Here is an 18,388-nt window from a genome sequence, read left to right as displayed (position 1 = left end):
TGTTACAAGATAACCCCCAAACTTTCTGAGCTACTGAGACTCTAGATCCTAATTTAGGCTTGATTTCAGAACCGCAACTTCCACAAGCTGAAAAGCCTAGGAAAGTGGAAACAACAAAGCATTGTTGGTTGAGTAAAAGAGTTCACAGAAAAGACAAAAAGCAGAGCTGCCGAGCATCCCAAAGGAACCAATGAGATGTCTGAAAAAGCCAGAATGTATGGAACTGTAAATTGGAGTAAGAAATTCAAGTATGCTGCTTTAATGTACTCTTCTCTCAAGCTTAGTCCCCCTACTAAAAAAAAAGCATTTTAGACAACCGTTCATCCACTGTTTCCACGAGCAAACAGACACTCCTAAGGGGAAGAAATGCACAAAGAACTCAGAAGACCTGGTGCAGAAACCCAGTTGATACCAAGGGAAGGTCTCGGGTTGTCATGTTCTGAATCACATCCTCCAGTTTCCATAGCCAGCATGGGAACACTAGGCTCCTGTTCACCTAAATAACATACCTAGTGTTAGTAAAAGAATAACTGCTCTTCTCCCCACACTGTAGCAAATCAAAGAGTGGAAGACTTGTACAGATCCAATGTAGAAAAGAGAAAAAGGCCCTGTGCTTGAGGAGATAGTTATGCTAAAGCGGAGTATTATAAACGTAAGCCACAAATAGGGTGAAGCTGATGATCCAGAAAGTAGCTCTTAGGCATATTCCACAGAAGTATAATTAGACAACCAAGTAGGAATCTGCCTGGTTTCACCACTTCCATCTTTTCCCCCTTGTCTTCCCTGAAGGATACCATTTTGTCAGCATAGACTGATGTCCAATCAGACTAGACGTTAAAGGTGCCTTGCTAGCTAAATCTCAGCTGCTTGCTTAGGAGTCATAAGCCAGTTACCAACTCCAGGGCTACAAATTTGCTAGACAATGAAGAAAGAGACCTTCAAGTCAAGGCCACACAGTTGACTTGACAGTTTGCAAAGTAACGTAAATAATGCTGTACTTAGCAGTTCTCATCAGTCACAGAAAGGAAGTCAAAGCTCTGTGCAATAAGAAGTGTGCTGCAATGTTGATAGGAGAGAGGTTTTACACTTGTATATACACAAGTAAGCAGCAGACTTTCAAAGTGTAATACCCTGTTCAGAGACTTCCATGCATCTGCCCTTTTACCACAATACACAGAAGATGTGGCAGAGCACTTGCAATAAGAAATCAAGGCTTACAGAACTATACATTTAGGAAATTAGTATTGTTTTAAACACAATTTTAGAAAGCTCAAGGAATTAAAAAAAGAAAAAAAAAGTCAATATCATATTGAAAAGTCATTGAAAACTAGGAAGATTTTTCAATATTTAGGAGCCCAACTATAAAAACTCCCTTTAATTCCAGATTTCATAAAATTACATTGCATATGATTGAACTATCTAATGAATTATTAAGCAGCAGAATGGTATGATCAATACAATGAAACAAAAAGCAGAAGTAAATATCATTTAGTCCAACAAGTTACACAAAGCCGTGTATTCAAAACCTTACAGACCAATGCTTTGACCAGTGACAGTGAATAGAGTGCTGCGTATATTAAAAGTTTATGAATAGACAAAAATAAGTCTTGTAACTTCTTGTTGGTGTCAACCCAGTATCAGTTGATAAGGCATAAGTTGCCAAGAATACCCATGATTTGCCTTCAGTGCTCTACTCCATTTGTATTATCGATACCTAGTTTCTCTCACCATAAGACACTGTACAAAATTTAGATTTGTAACCCTGGTGCCCCTAACCCTGTCCTTAGCCATAACCTAAACTATAAATCAAATAAGCCAAACCACCCAGCACAGAACATTTCAGAAACCGCTTGCAGCCATCAAACCTAGACCTGCAGACACTGCTGTGCAATCCATGAATAAGTCTAACTCTTCCTGATGCTGTTCATGATGTAAGTTTGCAGGAGGCTGTCATTGATTAATGTGCAATTATTTTGCCCAATGCTTTCGTTAAGTATTCAAGGTCATTTGAAGTGAATGTTTAACGTGGGATCTAAGGAAACTGTGCCACAATAATCTGCCTTGCTAAGTGAAATCTCTGTCAAGAGAAACCTCAAAGAATGGATGGTGGCGATCAAAGCCTGAAATAACCAATTTACCAAGGCAGCAGCAGGAACTGAGCAGCAGCGGTTGAAACATGAAGCTAAAGGTGAAGAAGAGGTAATTCTGGCGGGGGGAGATCATGACTCACGGCCCACCGACTCAAGAAACCCTCCGACCCAAATGCGGAGAAAGACTGATCATGCAAACTAATTAGCATAAGAGGCGAGAAGAGCATTTGACAGAAACTGTAAATAGTGAAAGGTTTTGATAATCGGGGAGCTAGTCTTTTGTGGGCTACCACCTAGCTCCCTACTTTGCGCAAACTAGAATAAAGAAATGGAAATACCTCATCTCAGTGTGTAAATTGGCATTACGCACCAGGCAATGAGCCCACATTTGGGAAAACAGTTTTTGGCAACCCAGATGGGACCGCTATTTTAAGCCTTGCCTCGATTGTCCTGCTGCTCTGGACGAGAGATGGGATTGGGAAGGACTCCAGCACACACTGACCTTTTGCTCAGGGAATCCACCAGTTCCTCTCTGCGGACAGGTGACGGGCAACTCAACAGCGCAACGCTGCATAGAGGTATTTCTCTCACAAAAGGCAGGGGTGACCGGGAACTTGCGAGAAGTAATTGGGTTTAGGTTTTATTGAAGCTCTGCATAAGTCGCGTCACAGAGATACGCAGCAGTAGCATATAACTGTTTCTACACTTTGGTAGATGCGCATCTTGGTTAAATTGTTGCTCACATTAGGCTTAACTGTGTGCATTGGGATAGTGTATGAAACATTGGATTAGGTTAAAAAGGGTTCCTCTACTTCAAAGGAAGTTCCCTGTTGTTTGCCTCTTGGGTGCATCCTAAAATATTGGGATAAATTTGGGGGAGATCTGATGATGAGAGAAAAGAAGAAAAGATATTGTAATCAGTGGTGGCCACAATATGATTTAGACGATGGAGGAAAATGGCCAGAAAATGGAACCTTAAGATACAATACAATCCTTCAATTAATGTTATTTTGTAGAAGAAATGAAAAATGGGATGAGGTACCACCATATGTAGATGCATTTTTTGATTTAAGAAATAATTGTGATCTGAGAAAGAAATGTGGGTTAATAGATTCCAAACACCAAGTGGGGATCTACTCAGTACAGAAGGATAAAAAAAGGAAAAATGAAAAATCTTCTTGTGTACGGACTGATGACACTGAAGAAAATGTACAGCTGTTAGTAGCTCCGCCTGGGAAACCTGAGGATTCAGACTCAGATGATGAAGGGAACTCAAAAGGTAGCCTGATCTCCAGAAGAACTAGGGGAAAGAATAAATCTAATAACCCAGTGTTGCAGGCTCCCTTAAGGCATGCTGTACGACCTATGGGGGAACCGGTGTATGTGCATGTGTCATTTACTACCTTTGATTTACTAAACTGGAAACAGAATGTTGGAACTCACCGTAGTAACCCAGACGGAATGTACAGTATGATTAAGACCATAATGATGACACATAATCCCAAGTGGGGAGATATCCAAGCCTTATTGGAATATTTGTTTACATATGAGGAAAGAGGGGCAGTATTGGAAAAGGCAAGAGAAGGAATGAATGGGAAAATAGAAGGCTTACATCAAAAGATGGGGGGTGTATTGAGTCCTGATAACCTCCTCCCAAAAGAAGATCCAGGATGGGATCCAAATAGAAGTGCGGGGTTGGAGAAAGTAAAAATATATCAGATGGTGATTTTGTATGGAATACAGAATGGGGTTGAGAAACCTAAGAATTTGACAAAATTATATGAGGTAAAACAAGGGGAAAAGGAAGCCCCATCAGCCTTCTGTGAAAGATTGTGTGAAGTGGCCCGCAAGTGGACAGATCTGAACCCGGAGGACGAAAGTAATAGGATGTTGTTTAATATGCTTTTCATTGCACAATCAGCTCCAGATATTAGGAGGAAACTACAAAAGGTAGAAGGGACCGATGGAATGATGATCTCACAGTTAATGTCGATTGCTTATAAGGTATATAGAAACAGGGAAGAAGTAGAAGAAAAAGAAAAGAGAAATTGGGCGAGACTACAAGCCTCCCTACTAGCACCGACTAATGGTTTGGGAAGAGGAAGAGGTTCTAATGTTAGGCGAGAGGGATTTAGGGGCCAAGGAAAGGGAGGCGCAGACACCACCTTGCGAACAACGCAATGTGCATACAGTAGGCAGGAGGGTCATTGGAAGAGAGAATGCCCACTACTCTCTAAGGAGCCGAGGAAAGATACCAGAGAAACTGTAGGAGTAATGACAGAAATTGGATTAGATTGAAGGGGACCGGAAGCATCTATTAAAGTTTCCCCAGCCGATTCTCTGGTTCCAGTATGGAACCAGATCCAATTATGGATCCCTAATTTTGGTCTAATTGCTAAGTCTTTATATGATGCTACAAAAGGACAAGAGACAGTGCTGGAATGGACTCCAGAATGCCAAAAGGCATTCAATGAGATCAAAAGAAAACTAATGGAAACTCCCGCTTTAGGACTTCCTAACTTACAAAAGCCATTCCAACTGTATGTACATGAAAGACAACAAATGGCTTTAGGAGTACTCACTCAGAAATTAGGGAGCTGGAAAAGACCAGTGGGGTATTTTTCTAAGCAACTAGACGAAGTAAGTAAGGGCTGGCCTGCCTGCCTGAGAGCAGTGGCTGCAACCGTGACAGTGATTGAGGAATCTCGAAAGTTAATGTTGGGCCAACCCATCACTGTATATGTACCTCGTGCTGTAACTTCCCTCTTAGAAAATAAGGGACATCACTGGGTATCTCCAAGCCACTTGGCCAAATACCAAGCTGTGTTACTAGAACAGGACCCTCAACCCTGCTACTCTATTCCCAGTTTCCGAGTCAGGGGAATTACAACACGATTGTTTAGTAACTATTGAACAGCTGTATTCCAGTAGACCAGATCTAAAAGATAACCCCCTGTGTGAAGCAGATACGGAACTCTTCACGGATGGAAGTAGTTACATGCTAAATGGAAAGCGAAAAGCAGGATGCGCAGTGGTAACAAACACGCAAGTATTAGAGAGCTGGCTGTTACCAAATAACACCTCTGCTCAGAAAGCTGAGCTGATTGCTTTGACTCGTGCTCTAGAACTTAGTGATGGAAAGAGAGTTAACATCTACACGGACTCTAAGTACGCATTTGGAGTGGTACATGCACATGGAGCAATTTGGAAAGAAAGAGGACTGTTAAATTCACAGGGAACTCCTGTGAAATATGGAACTGAAATAATGAAATTGCTGCAGGCAGTCCTTAAACCAAAGGAAGTTGCAATAATACACTGCAAAGCTCATCAAAAGGGAAACACAAAGGTTATACGAGGAAACCGAAGGGCCAATCAGATAGCCAAGGAGGCTGCATTAAAGGACCCAATTTTGGAAGGAGCCTTAATCCCAGGGCCCCATGTAGAACTCTCACCACCAAGATACACTGAAAAGGAAAATCAATTGGCAGAACAACTAGACTGTACTAAAGTTGAAAAGGGGTGGTGGATAACACCACAGAAACAATTGTTAATTCCTGAAAATATGATGGAAAATTTGCTTAAAAGATTACATCTGGAAACACATGCCAGAGCTGATGCATTGATATTAATGGCGAAAAGGAATTTTTTTGGACCAAGAACGCAAGCCTATGCTGACATAGCGGTAAAGAAGTTGTTGTGCCAACAACCTGAAGGTAGATAAGAAAATCACAGGACTAATAGGTGGAAGTGTTAAAAGAGGAATAACTCCAGGGGAAGACTGGCAAATAGATTTTTCAGAACTGATTAGATGTAATCAATACAGGTATCTGTTGGTAGTAGTAGATACCTTTTCTGGTTGGCCAGAGGCTTTCCCCTGCCATACCAACAAAGCAAGAGAAGTTATAAGGATTTTACTGAAAGAAATAATCCCTAGATTTGGGGTTCCAGAAGGGATCTCCTCTGACAATGGACCTCATTTTATTGCAGAAATAGTACAGGGACTATCAAAATACTTGCAAATTAAGTGGGAATTACATACCCCTTGGAGACCCCAGTCTAGTGGCAAGGTAGAAAGAATGAATCAAACTATTAAAAGACAAATTTCCAAATTGTGCCAAGAGACCCATTTAAAATGGGTAGAAGTATTACTTTTAGCCCTTATGAGAATTTGAATAACTCCTAGGGTAAGAGAAGGAGCTAGTCCCTTCAAAATAGTATATGGGAAAGCATATCCTTCCAATCTCTTAACAGGCAAAGAGGATCAGATACATATAAAAGGACAGGCAGATATAAAAGAATATTTAATTTCTCTCACACAGACCTCGTCGTCCTTGCATAGATATCTTAACCAAAGAATTCCTCTTCCTTTGGATACACCAGCTCATCCTTTCCAGCCTGGAGATGTAGTTTACATCTGAATGTGGAAAGATGAACCACTACAGGAGAAGTGGAAGGGTCCGTATGTTGTATTGTTAAGGACATATACTGCTGTAAAAGTGGAAGGAATTAACTCTTGGATACATTATACTCGGGTAAAGAAGGCACCACCAGAGAAGTGGGATCTTAAAGAACTTGGGCCTTTAAAGATGAAACTCTCAAGAGTCTCATGAATTGTTCTCAGTATGTTGAAGAATCTTATGCTAAATTAGATTGTATTCAGGGTATCATTTTGTTAGGAGGAATATTGATAGTTTGTAGTGTGTGACTTTTAGCGTATTTGTGCTTTTATACTGACTCTTTTAGGCCTAAGAATGGAAACCCAAAAGAAAGTCATATTCCTCTGCTATTTATTGATGCCAGTAATGACCGATGACACCAATTTAGTGTTAAAACTGATTCAATCATTTGGGAGAATCCATAATTCCAGTAGTATAACAGCACGCCTTCCCCTACCAAAGTCAGCAGAGAATCCTTTAGACTGGGGAATTTTAACAATAAAGTTAAATGAAACCTTTGCAACCATGGTAAAACAAAAGGGCATACTTCTTATGCGCTATAACAATACAAAGATTGTCGGACAAGGTTATTGGTCACCAAGGCAGATGGGAAACTAATAGAGAATATCGGGATACTCGAACCTTAACAATAGGAGTGTCAGAAGGTTGTGAAAAGTTCCCATGGGGAATTACCCTACCTACCATCTGGAAAGAAGAAGTAGAAGGAAAATGGACACATATGCAACCTACTTCGTGGTGTTTTGTGTGGAAAGGAAAGCCTGCAATGAATGAACCTGAAAGAGTAACAAATTTTCTCTAATTTAACTGAGGTAAGGCAGGAGAACGAAAATGTACATCCACAATGGAATTGTTCTCAGATATTTTATTGCAACTCAGTGGAAAAGTCAGTACAAGTCATAGCTCTGATAGCTAGGACTCTGAGATTAGGGTGTATCTGTAGGAACTTTTCCAGTGGAATGAATGACACCTGGATGGGAATGACTATCGGAAATAAAAAATTCTATTGTGAACGTGATACCCTACCTATGGGTCACCTTGTTTGGGTAAGTGAAGATGGTACCTGGATGTCCAGATTACCCTTGACGAGTAATACAAAAAGGTGGACTCTGGGAATGCTGACTCTCTGTCCTTTATGGAGGCAAAGACCTCTAGATGTTAAATGGTGGGGAAGAACAAAAATGAATGATGTAGATCCCTGGAGACATCTATCTACTGGGACAGTAGCCGATTGGGTATTAGAGTCAATCTTTTTCCCCCAGATAAAATTCTTTACAAAATCTTATGTAGCTATATAATTTGACTGGGCAAGTGGAAGTCCTGGCAAATGCCACCCGAGCTGGGTTAGCCCAGCTGAATACTCAGCTACAGGCCACATCAAGGATGGCATTACATAATAGGTTAGCCTTAGATTTGATGTTACTAAGAGAACATGGAGTGTGTGGATATTTAAAGCTGCGAAATTAAGAATGTTGCATCCATATTCCCAACGTAACAAATTATCTAAACCAACAGTTAGACAAGATTAAGTTGGTTGCCAAAGATAGCAGGGAATTACAGGATTCAATTGCTGAGGGGTGGCTAAACAAGTTACTGCATGGATTTGGATTCTCCCTCATGGGGTGGCTAGCAAGTTTGCTTCAGACTATAATTGTATTCATTATAATTCTGATTATTATTTGCATTGCTTTAAGTTGTATCAAAAGGTTAACTGTACGATCAACAGTGGGGACTTACGTGATGGTAGCAAAGAAGCAGAGTGAGGCTTATGAGTCTCGTCAGAAAAAAGTCTCATAGCCTCAAAGGGGGGAAATTATGTAAGTTTGCAGGAGGCTGTCATTGATTAATGTGCAATTATTTTGCCCAATGCTTTCGTTAAGTATTCAAGGTCATTTGAAGTGAATGTTTAACGTGGGATCTAAGGAAACTGTGCCACAATAATCTGCCTTGCTAAGTGAAATCTCTGTCAAGAGAAACCTCAAAGAATGGATGGTGGCGATCAAAGCCTGAAATAACCAATTTACCAAGGCAGCAGCAGGAACTGAGCAGCAGCGGTTGAAACATGAAGCTAAAGGTGAAGAAGAGGTAATTCTGGCGGGGGGAGATCATGACTCACGGCCCACCGACTCAAGAAACCCTCCGACCCAAATGCGGAGAAAGACTGATCATGCAAACTAATTAGCATAAGAGGCGAGAAAAGCATTTGACAGAAACTGTAAATAGTGAAAGGTTTTGATAATCGGGGAGCTAGTCTTTTGTGGGCTACCACCTAGCTCCCTACTTTGCGCAAACTAGAATAAAGAAATGGAAATACCTCGTCTCAGTGTGTGAATTGGCATTACGCACTGGTTAATGAGCCCGCATTTGGGACAACATTCATAATGCTAACCTAATCTTATCCTGGAGAAAAACATATACCATTCTTTTCTCCTGACACGATAGGCTTACAGACACTGAGAGATCTGCCAGTAAAACTCTCCCGTTCCCCTGCCAAATCTTAAACTCATGCCTAATTCTACGGGGAATAGTTGACAAGACATCCACAACCCTCTCAAGCAAAGCAGAAAAACATCTCCCCAGAAAAGTCATCACAGTTTTGGTTATTTCTCCTTACCTTCCACATTGTCTAAAGCTCTTTCTTCACTCCATCCGTATCTTATTTCCAAACCAAGAATACCAATGCAGATATCCTTCCCCAGTCTCAAGGAGGTGGTTAGTTTCTTTAAGCAGCTCAACTTAAGAAAACTTATTCCCCCCGTAGCTAGAAGGGTTATTTTAGAACAATTTCAAAATTGTTAGAGCACATGTTCTGAAAAGCAAAGGAAAATTCCACTCACAGATCAAAGAAATAACTATGTAATTTGGAAGCTATTTCTTTCTTACAAAACAATCAGCTGAATAGTCCTGCAAATGGAGGAGTAAAATTACCAGAAGTGTGAAACACTCAAGTTCTGTACTCTTAGGTATGTAACTACAGACTCTCGTATATACAGCTTACACAAGGCAGTCTCTAGCTGGTTTTGAGATCATGCACACATGCATTAGAAAAATAAGCTTCAAGTTTGTATTAAAAAAAATAAATTGTGTTAAATACCCCTTTCTGTTCATCAGCTTAAAGGCACTCATTTTTATATATAAATAGCAGCAAGACTACTAGTCAAATGTTCAACCTTTCCAATGGGTTCCTTGAACACAAAGCTGATGACTTCCTTCACTATATATTCTAATACCTCAATTACCAATGCAGTCTTTTTTTCTTTCTTTTCTTTTCTTTTTTTTTTTTAAAAAAAAGCTGGCTTTTTACAGCAAGCTGCCAGCTATGACATAACATTTGTGCACATGTGAAATTAGGACCACGCATCTTGACTGACCAAAGGCAATGCACAATATTGCAGGAAATAAAGTCATTAATATACGATGGCATGACTTTATGGCTTTTTCATAATAATTAAGTTGTTAAAACAGTAAGAACAGACTACACAGAATGAACAAACAGGTGCAGTTTTGCAGGATGAGACTGTCATGCAGGCATTTTACAGCTATTCAGTCTAGAAGGTACGGACTACATACATGGTTTCTACTTTTTCCAGTTTAACATTTCTTTTTCTTTTTGCCTCTCCATACAAGAACCAGAAGAATTTAATGTAAGTTAAAATATCAGCAGTCCCCTCCTCCCAACCAATGGAGCAGTAGCCTATGGGCTACTCAAATCATATTTTAAAAAGTCAAGAATTAATGAAAACAATGCCCAAAAGTAATTAAAATGCTATTTCACACAAGAACAAAAGTAGTATTTTGACACTTCTGGAAGAGAAATCAGAACTATGAAAAGTCGCTACTGAATTTCTATGATAAACACATGTTAACTGTTCAAGTCATCAACACACAGAAACACAGAAGCTGTGCTGAAGAACTGTTGCCATCAACTCCAAGAGGAAGCAGATTAGGATCATGGTTTGCAATACCAGTGTTTTTTGACTGCAACAGAAACTAAATTTAGACCCAGTTACATAAAAAATACTAATAGCCTTAACACTTTTAATCAGCATAAGAGGTTTAGAGATACCCAAATGATTTGAAGTCTGTTGACTAGTTTTATACTGCATTTGCAATATTGTGCATTAGTAAAATCAGGGAGATTATGAAAGAAATACTGAAGCATAATAAAATTACATAAAACATGAAAAGCAGGCTATACAGAGTGACTCCAAACTTTGACACTAACAGAAATTTTACCAGAATACATCAAGAACATAATTTCTTTATAAATTCCTGCAGCATGGGGGCTAACCTACCCAGGTAATGCAACAGAAGTACCTGGCAGGTTCAGAAAACAGGTTGGACCCTTTATAAATGCAGTATTAGCTCGTGTGATCCTACAAAGGGCAAAAAATAAAACTCTTACTATCTTCATACTGTTGCACTCTGCTGATCCATGGCTAGCGCAGCAGCACAAAGCAATCTGGCAGGCTTTCAAATGCCAAGGCTGGCATGGTGATGGGCAATATGCTCTGCCAGCTGTGCAACTCCTTCAGGAGCTGCAAAATGGCAAAAAAATAATTGCCTGATGATTTTTAAGGATAGTTCATTATTATGGCTTGCAGAGCACTTGCCAATAATTTATGAAGTATTGATTACATCATGCTCAGGGTTTTTTCTCCATAGCAGCTAAACAAGTTCCCTGAAAACAACAGAAGACACAACAGTATCATCCTAATACAAATAATTACCTGGATAAGCTGCAAATGTTGCCCCAGGCATGTGGTAAAATTGCAAAATAGGTGGCAATGTTATCATATGTCCCATCTCCCACTTTTTGATATGTAATCTACACCATGAAAACATTTTCAGGTTCACATCTTGGAAGCATATGCAACAGGCCAGTTAGTGAAATGTGGGTAACCTATTTTTTTTTTTAATTGAATAGTTCATTGCACAATGTCATCAGAAAGTATTCCTTAAAAGCATGTTCCTATCACTGCATACTAGTAGATACGGTAATTAACGTCTGACAGTTAGTCCTACTGAGTTTTAGTGATGGCTAAGTTCTACCTACGCTCCATTTTTTTCTTTCAAAGATCTTTCAAAATCCTCTTCTACAATTTTTCTATACAATTTGAGTGTTACTACTGACAAAGATGTATTACCTACCCTCTTCAGAATTACTTCTGAGAAACACTGGTAGTAACAGCTGAGATGACCATACTGTAAAACTTATCCAGATGGATTTAAAAGAGAAAAAAAAAAGACGACTAACTTTGAAGCAATTACTGTAAAATATACCTGAAGGCAAGTATTATCACTGATACCTGGCCAGTCACTTCTGAAGCCAATTGTCCTTTCTACAAAAATATAAAGATCTGGAGAGGAAGCAGTAGTTTCTCCAGATTAGATTAACTCCAATGGTTTTACATAAAACTACAACTTTAAACAAACCCCAATAAAAGGCTAGCTTTCAACTTCTACGTTATTAATCATTTTTTCTTCGCAGGAACTCATTCTCAGTGATGTAAGCTGGCTCACTCTAGATTAGTTCTTGTTCTGATTTACATAGGTGTAAAGCGGTCTAGAAAATGACTGTGCTCTGTGTCACAACATTATGGTTTAGAAATGGTGAGACAACTAAACCAGACTCCTTGCAGACAGGGCAACTGAGTTAAGTGACAACTCTAAGAAGGTATCGATGAAACCACCGGCTTGAGAAACTGTTCACTCCAAGTGTTGTTGCTTAACAATTGTGTTGCTAAGAGCTCGTTCTTCATAACTGACACCTAAATATTCCTATAAACTGATTAGCCACAAACAAAGGAAAAAATAATGTTGGTCGTATCATAAAAAAAATCCTCTAATACCTTGGAGATGGAATAGTTACTTAGCTGCAAAAGTTATGACATTGTTACTTGACATTAAATATTATGCTTTATTTTCCACATCTTAAATATCAGCAAGGGCACTATAGCCACTACCACATGATGAACTCTTTCCATTGATTTCCCTACATAATTTTCCAAAGTCAATTTTATGAAAACTGATATCAACCTTGGGCTGAGTTGGACAGAAAGTTTGTGGTTTGGGTTTTTTTTTTTCTTTTTTAACTGAAATCACCATCATTGCAAATTTCTTTAGAATCATTTGTCAAAAATACCTTTTAGAGAAGTTTTTAGCACTTCAGAAAAACTGCACTGAAAATGGGAAATATTTAACAAAAGCCTACACAACTGAAACAATGTATTTGCTCATTATCAAAATTTGTGAATACCAGATTGCAGTTACAAACTATACTTTTTGGCAGATGCTTAGCACATTATCATTCAGCTGTTGAACCACAGATCCAGCTTGCATCACCTAAGAGGATTATGCAACAACAGGCAGGTTATTACTGCTTAAAGCTCACATACCGAACTTGCTTCTTCGTAACATTTTGAGTTTCTATGGATCCTTCTTTTCCAGGAAAAGAGCTACATGGCTTATTGGCAGTTCTACTCAAAAATGCAGTCTTTTTTTTTTTTTTTACTTCCTATCACAGTGGTAATATATAACCTATCAAGGAGAGTAAAATTTAAAGTGCACTGCATGAAACAATCTAGTTCCCCAGTATCTTTGTATCTCCCATATTTATCAAACTTCCACACTCTCACTATGCATAAGAAAACATAGTTGTCAATTAATAGATATTTTAAATACTACTTCTATATTCCTCTTCTACCACTGCAAGCACGCGTTACTGAGCTGAAAGGAGTGATCAGTTCACTTACCACAGAACTGCAACCACTTTTCAGAATTTCTCTGCCAGAAACACTAAGACACCTTTTAGGACAAGGAATTACGAATTTTACTAATGTAATTAACATAATTTAGGTCGATCCAAAACAACGCACCCTTTCATCCCTTGGTTAATACTGGTCAAGCAGTGTGATGTACACTAACAGTTCACAACATATACCGCTTATCATGCAGGGAGGATGCAGTTTTAGACCATCCAAAACATTCAATGAAATATTTGCCCTGCTGGCATACTTCATGGAAGATGATTTTCCACAAAAGCTTGTATTGTTATAATGGAAGCTTTCAACTTCACTGGAAGGAATAAAAGTACTCTTTTTTAAGAGGAATACTGCTCACATCAACTTTCGCTAACTACCCTGTTCTTTATGTGCAGAAAACAAACCACGCAATGGACTCCCATTTACAAAATAAATTCCAGTGATGCAAATTTTGATCTTTGCGTCGTATCTCTTTTCCAATCAGAAAGAGTCTCAGAGAAGATAATACTTAAGACTGTTCAAAGTATTTTTAAAAATAAATTTCAACAGGCAATTTTAAAGATTCTTTTGATCCCATTTCATTAGCCCGAACTACCATCGGTTCCTTATAGAGTTTTCAGATCAAGACCTAAAATTCTGTTTGCTGGATAAATTTCTTTATCAGATTTGACTCCGAGATCACCTTCCCCAGCACCACCTTTTTAAAACTATGAAAACATCTGTACAAGCCATGAAACAGAATATTGTGCAATGTTCAGATCCTTGCAATAAGATTTCTTTTGCCAAAGTCTCAACAAATTTTAGTGGTTTGTGTTTTCCCCAGGCAATACACTTCCCTTTCCTAACTGAAATATTAATACATGTCATGCCTTATGAAAGAAATCTTGATTCTGCACAATGTAAGTGTCTTAGGGTACAACCATCTATAACAATTATTTAGATTGGGGGGGTGGGGGTGGTAGGGTGTCTTTTTGCTTTTTTATTCTGAATGGTGTTAGACCGCCATTAAAAGCTAGTACAGATACAGGATAATTCCTACCTTTCCAAGCAAGTTTTACCAGCAAATAGATCTCAAATGCTCTCATGAGACTGTTACTCTGATTGCACGCAGGGCACACTACATTTCCATTAACAGCACGTTTTGAGAAGTGGATCTGGTTAAGTCTAAATATTGTTCAGGGAAGGAGAAGAAGAAAGATTTTCAGCTTCACCTCACCTCCAGTACATACTGTCAAAGGAAAATGATTAAAAATGAGACTGTCACCCACATTAAGTTATTTAACTTCAGGGTAAAGCTATGTTTAGACAATGGGAACAGCTTAACAACTAATTCTAGAATTATTTTTTTATTATTAAAGAGTTCTGCTTCTACATTCCCTTAATCTTTTGAAATATGTCTTCATATTCTACTACATAGACACAGGAAGATGACAATACAAAAGCTAGGATTTACCCACAAATACTACAGACTTTGGGGATGGGGGAAGGCAAGTTTCTGCCTTTCCTGTGTCTCCACAGCCCCTTGGCTCCTCTTCGCTAAGGAATCCAAATTATCCAAGACCCTTGCAAGGAAATATTGTTAAATAGTCAGTAAGTACCAAAACTAGGTTTGACTTGAAGTTAGTATTCTTGCCCTCAAGAACAATAGAGCAAAGAATAAGAAATGGTAGTCCTTATCAGATTTTTACTACTGATGAAGAAAAAGCAGGTCAGAAAATAGAGCGTACAGTCCATGGCAGCACCAACATTTTGTGAAGGTAAGGGGAAATAAATCTTTCATTTCAGATACAAACAAGAACCAGATTAGTAACTCTGAAAATTACACAGAGAAGTTCAATTATTGTTTAAAGAAAATCACAGTTAAGAACAACAACAACAAAAAACCAAATGGAAAAGAACAATAATAATCTATCAGAGAACTGATAGCAGATTAGGCAAAATTCATAGAATCAAAGAATAGTTTGGATTGGAAGGGACCTCTAAAGGTCATCTAGTCCAACCCCCCTGCCGTGGGCAGGGACAGCTTCAACTACATCAGGTTGCTCAGAGCCCCGTCCAACCTGACCTTGATGTTTCCAGGGATGGGGCATCCACCACCTCTCTGGGCAACCTGTGCCAGTGCTTCACCACCCTCAGCGTAAAAAATTTCTTCCTTATATCTAGTCTCAATCTACCCCCCTTTAGTTTAAAGCCATTCCCCCTTGTCCTGTCGCAACAGGCCCTGCTAAAAAGTTTGCCCCCTTTAGGTACTGATAGGCTGCAAAAAGGCCTCCCCAAAGCCTTCTCTTCTCCAGGCTGAACAACCCCAACTCTCTCAGCCTTTCTTCATAGCAGAGGTGTTCCATCCCCCTGATCGTTTTTATGACCCTCTTCTGGACCCGCTCCAACAGGTCCATGTCTTTCTTATGCTGAGGGCTCCAGAGCTGGACGCAGTACTCCAGGTGGGGTCTCACCAGAGCAGAGGAGAGGGGCAGAATCCCCTCCCTGGACCTGCTGGCCACGCTGCTTTGGATGCAGCCCAGGATACAGGTGGCTTTCTGGGCTGCGAGCGCATATTGCCGGGTCATGTTGAGCTTTTCATCCCCCAGTAGCCCCAAGTCCTTCTGGGCAGGGCTGCTCTCAATCCCTTCATCCCCCAGCCTGGATTGACACCAGGGGTTGCCCCGACCCAGGTGCGGGACCTTGCACTTGGCCTTGTTAAACCTCATGAGGTTCACAGGGGCCCACTTCTCCAGCTTGTCCAGGTCCCTCTGGATGGTGTCCCGTCCCTCTGGCCTGTCGACTGCACCACTCAGCTTGGTGTCATCTGCAAAATTGCTGAGGGTGCACTCGATCCCACTGTCTCTGTCATTGATGAAGATATTAAACAGTACCAGTCCCAATACGGAACACTTGCAGGACGCCACTCATCACCAGCCTCCATCTGGACATTGAGCTGTTGACCACTAGCCTTTGGATGTGACCATCCAACCAATTCCTCACCCACCGGACAGTCCACCCACCAAATCCATACCTCTCCAGTTTAGAGAGAAGAACATTGTGGGGGACCATGTCAAAGGCCTTACAGAGGTCCAGATAGACGACATCTGTAGCCCTTCCCATGTCCACTGATGTAGTCACTCCATCCGAGAAGGCCACTAAGTTAGTCAGGCAGGACTTGCCCTTGGTGAAGCCATGCTGGCTGTCTCGAATCACCTCCCTGTCCTCCATGTGCCTTAGCATAGCTTCCAGGAGGATCTGCTCCATGATCTTCCCAGGCACAGAGGTGAGACCGACTGGCCTGTAGTTCCCCGGGTCTTCCTTTTTTCCCCTTTTTAAAAATGGGGGTTATGTTTCCCCTTTTCCAGGCAGTGGGAACTTCACCGGACTGCCACGACTTCTCAAATACGATGGATAGTGGCTTAGCAACTTCATTCGCCAGTTCCTTCAGGACCCACGGATGGATCTCATTGGGTCCCATGGACTTGTGCACCTTCAGGTGTCTTAGATGGTCTCAAACCTGATGTTCTCCCACAGTGGGCAGCTCTTCATTCTCCCAGTCCCCGCCTTTGCCTTCTGCGGCTTGGGTGGTGAGGCTCGAGCACTGGCCAGTGAAGACCAAGGCAAAAAAGTCATTGAGTACCTACACCTTCTCCATGTCCCAGGTAACCAGGTCTCCTGTTTCGTTCTGGAGAGGGCCCACATTTTCCCTAGTCTTCCTTTTATCCCCGACGTACCTACAGAATCTTTTCTTGTTGCCCTTGATGTCCCTGGCCAGATTTAATTCTGTCAGGGCTTTAGCTTTCCTAACCTGATCCCTGGCTGCTCGGACAATTTCTCTGTATTCTTCCCAGGCTACCCGTCCTTGCTTCCACCTTCTGTAGGCTTCCTTTTCGTGTCTGAGTTTGTCCAGGAGCTCCTTGTTCATCCACGCAGGCCTCCTGGCGTTTTTGCCTGACTTCCTCTTTGTTGGGATGCATCGCTCCTGAGCTTGAAGGAGGTGATCCTTGAATATTAGCCAGCTTTCTTGGGCCCCGCTTCCCTCCAGGGCTTTGTCCCATGGCACTCTACCAAGCAGATCCCTGAAGAGGCCAGTCTGCTCTCCTGAAGCCCAGGGTAGTGAGTTTGCTGTGCGCCCTCCTCGGTGCCCTCAGGATCTTGAACTCCACCATTTCGTGGTCACTGCAGCCCAGGCTGCCCTTGAGCTTCACATTCCCCACCAGCCCCTCCTTGTTGGTGAGAACAAGGTCCAGCATAGCACCTCTCCCCATTGGCTCCTCTACCACTTGGAGAAGGAAGTTATCATCGATGCATTCCAGGAACATCACGGATTGCTCATGCCCTGCCGTGTTGTCCTTCCAACAGATGTCGGGGTGGTTGAAGTCCCCCATGAGGACCAGGGCTTGTGAGCGTGAGGCTGCTCCTATCTGTCTATAGAGGGCCTCATCCGCTCGGTCTTCCTGGTCAGGTGGCCTGTAGCAGACCCCCACCCTAATGTCACCTGTCCCTGCCTTCCCTTTAATCCTGACCCACAAGCTCTCGGTTGGCTCCTCATCCATCCCAGGCAGAGCCCCATGCACTCCAGCTGGTCATTGACATAGAGGGCGACACCCCCTCCTCGTCTCCCCTGCCTGTCCTTCCTAAAGAGCCTGTATCCCTCCATCCCAACACTCCAGTCATAGGAGCCGTCCCACCACGTCTCCATGATGCCAATAAGGCCGTAGCCCTGCAGGCGTGCGCGCGTCTCTGACTCCTCTTGTTTATTCCCCATGCTACGTGCGTTTGCATAGAGGCATCTAAGTTGGGCCCCCGATGAAGCTGTCTTACTGGCTGGAGTTCCTTTGTGCTGCTCTTCAGGCGCTCTCCTGCTGACCTGTGATCCTTCTCCAGGCTCTGGGCACCTATTGCTGGCCCTGGCATCAAACTGGTAGGAGTGGGATGGATTGAGGTTCCCCTCCCCCGGCATCTCTAGTTTAAAGCCCTCTTCACCAAATTCATGGGAATTTGTAAGCGGTGTGGAACCAAAGCAAGTAATGAATGCATAGCTGAGGAGCACACCTGCCCCACAGTGCAGCTGCAGCCTGTGATATGTTTAGTACAG

Source organism: Aptenodytes patagonicus, chromosome 7 (genome assembly GCF_965638725.1).
Source record: "Aptenodytes patagonicus chromosome 7, bAptPat1.pri.cur, whole genome shotgun sequence".
NCBI lineage: Eukaryota > Metazoa > Chordata > Aves > Sphenisciformes > Spheniscidae > Aptenodytes > Aptenodytes patagonicus.
The sequence above is the reverse complement of the archived record's forward strand: the minus strand, read 5'-3'. Positions refer to the sequence as shown.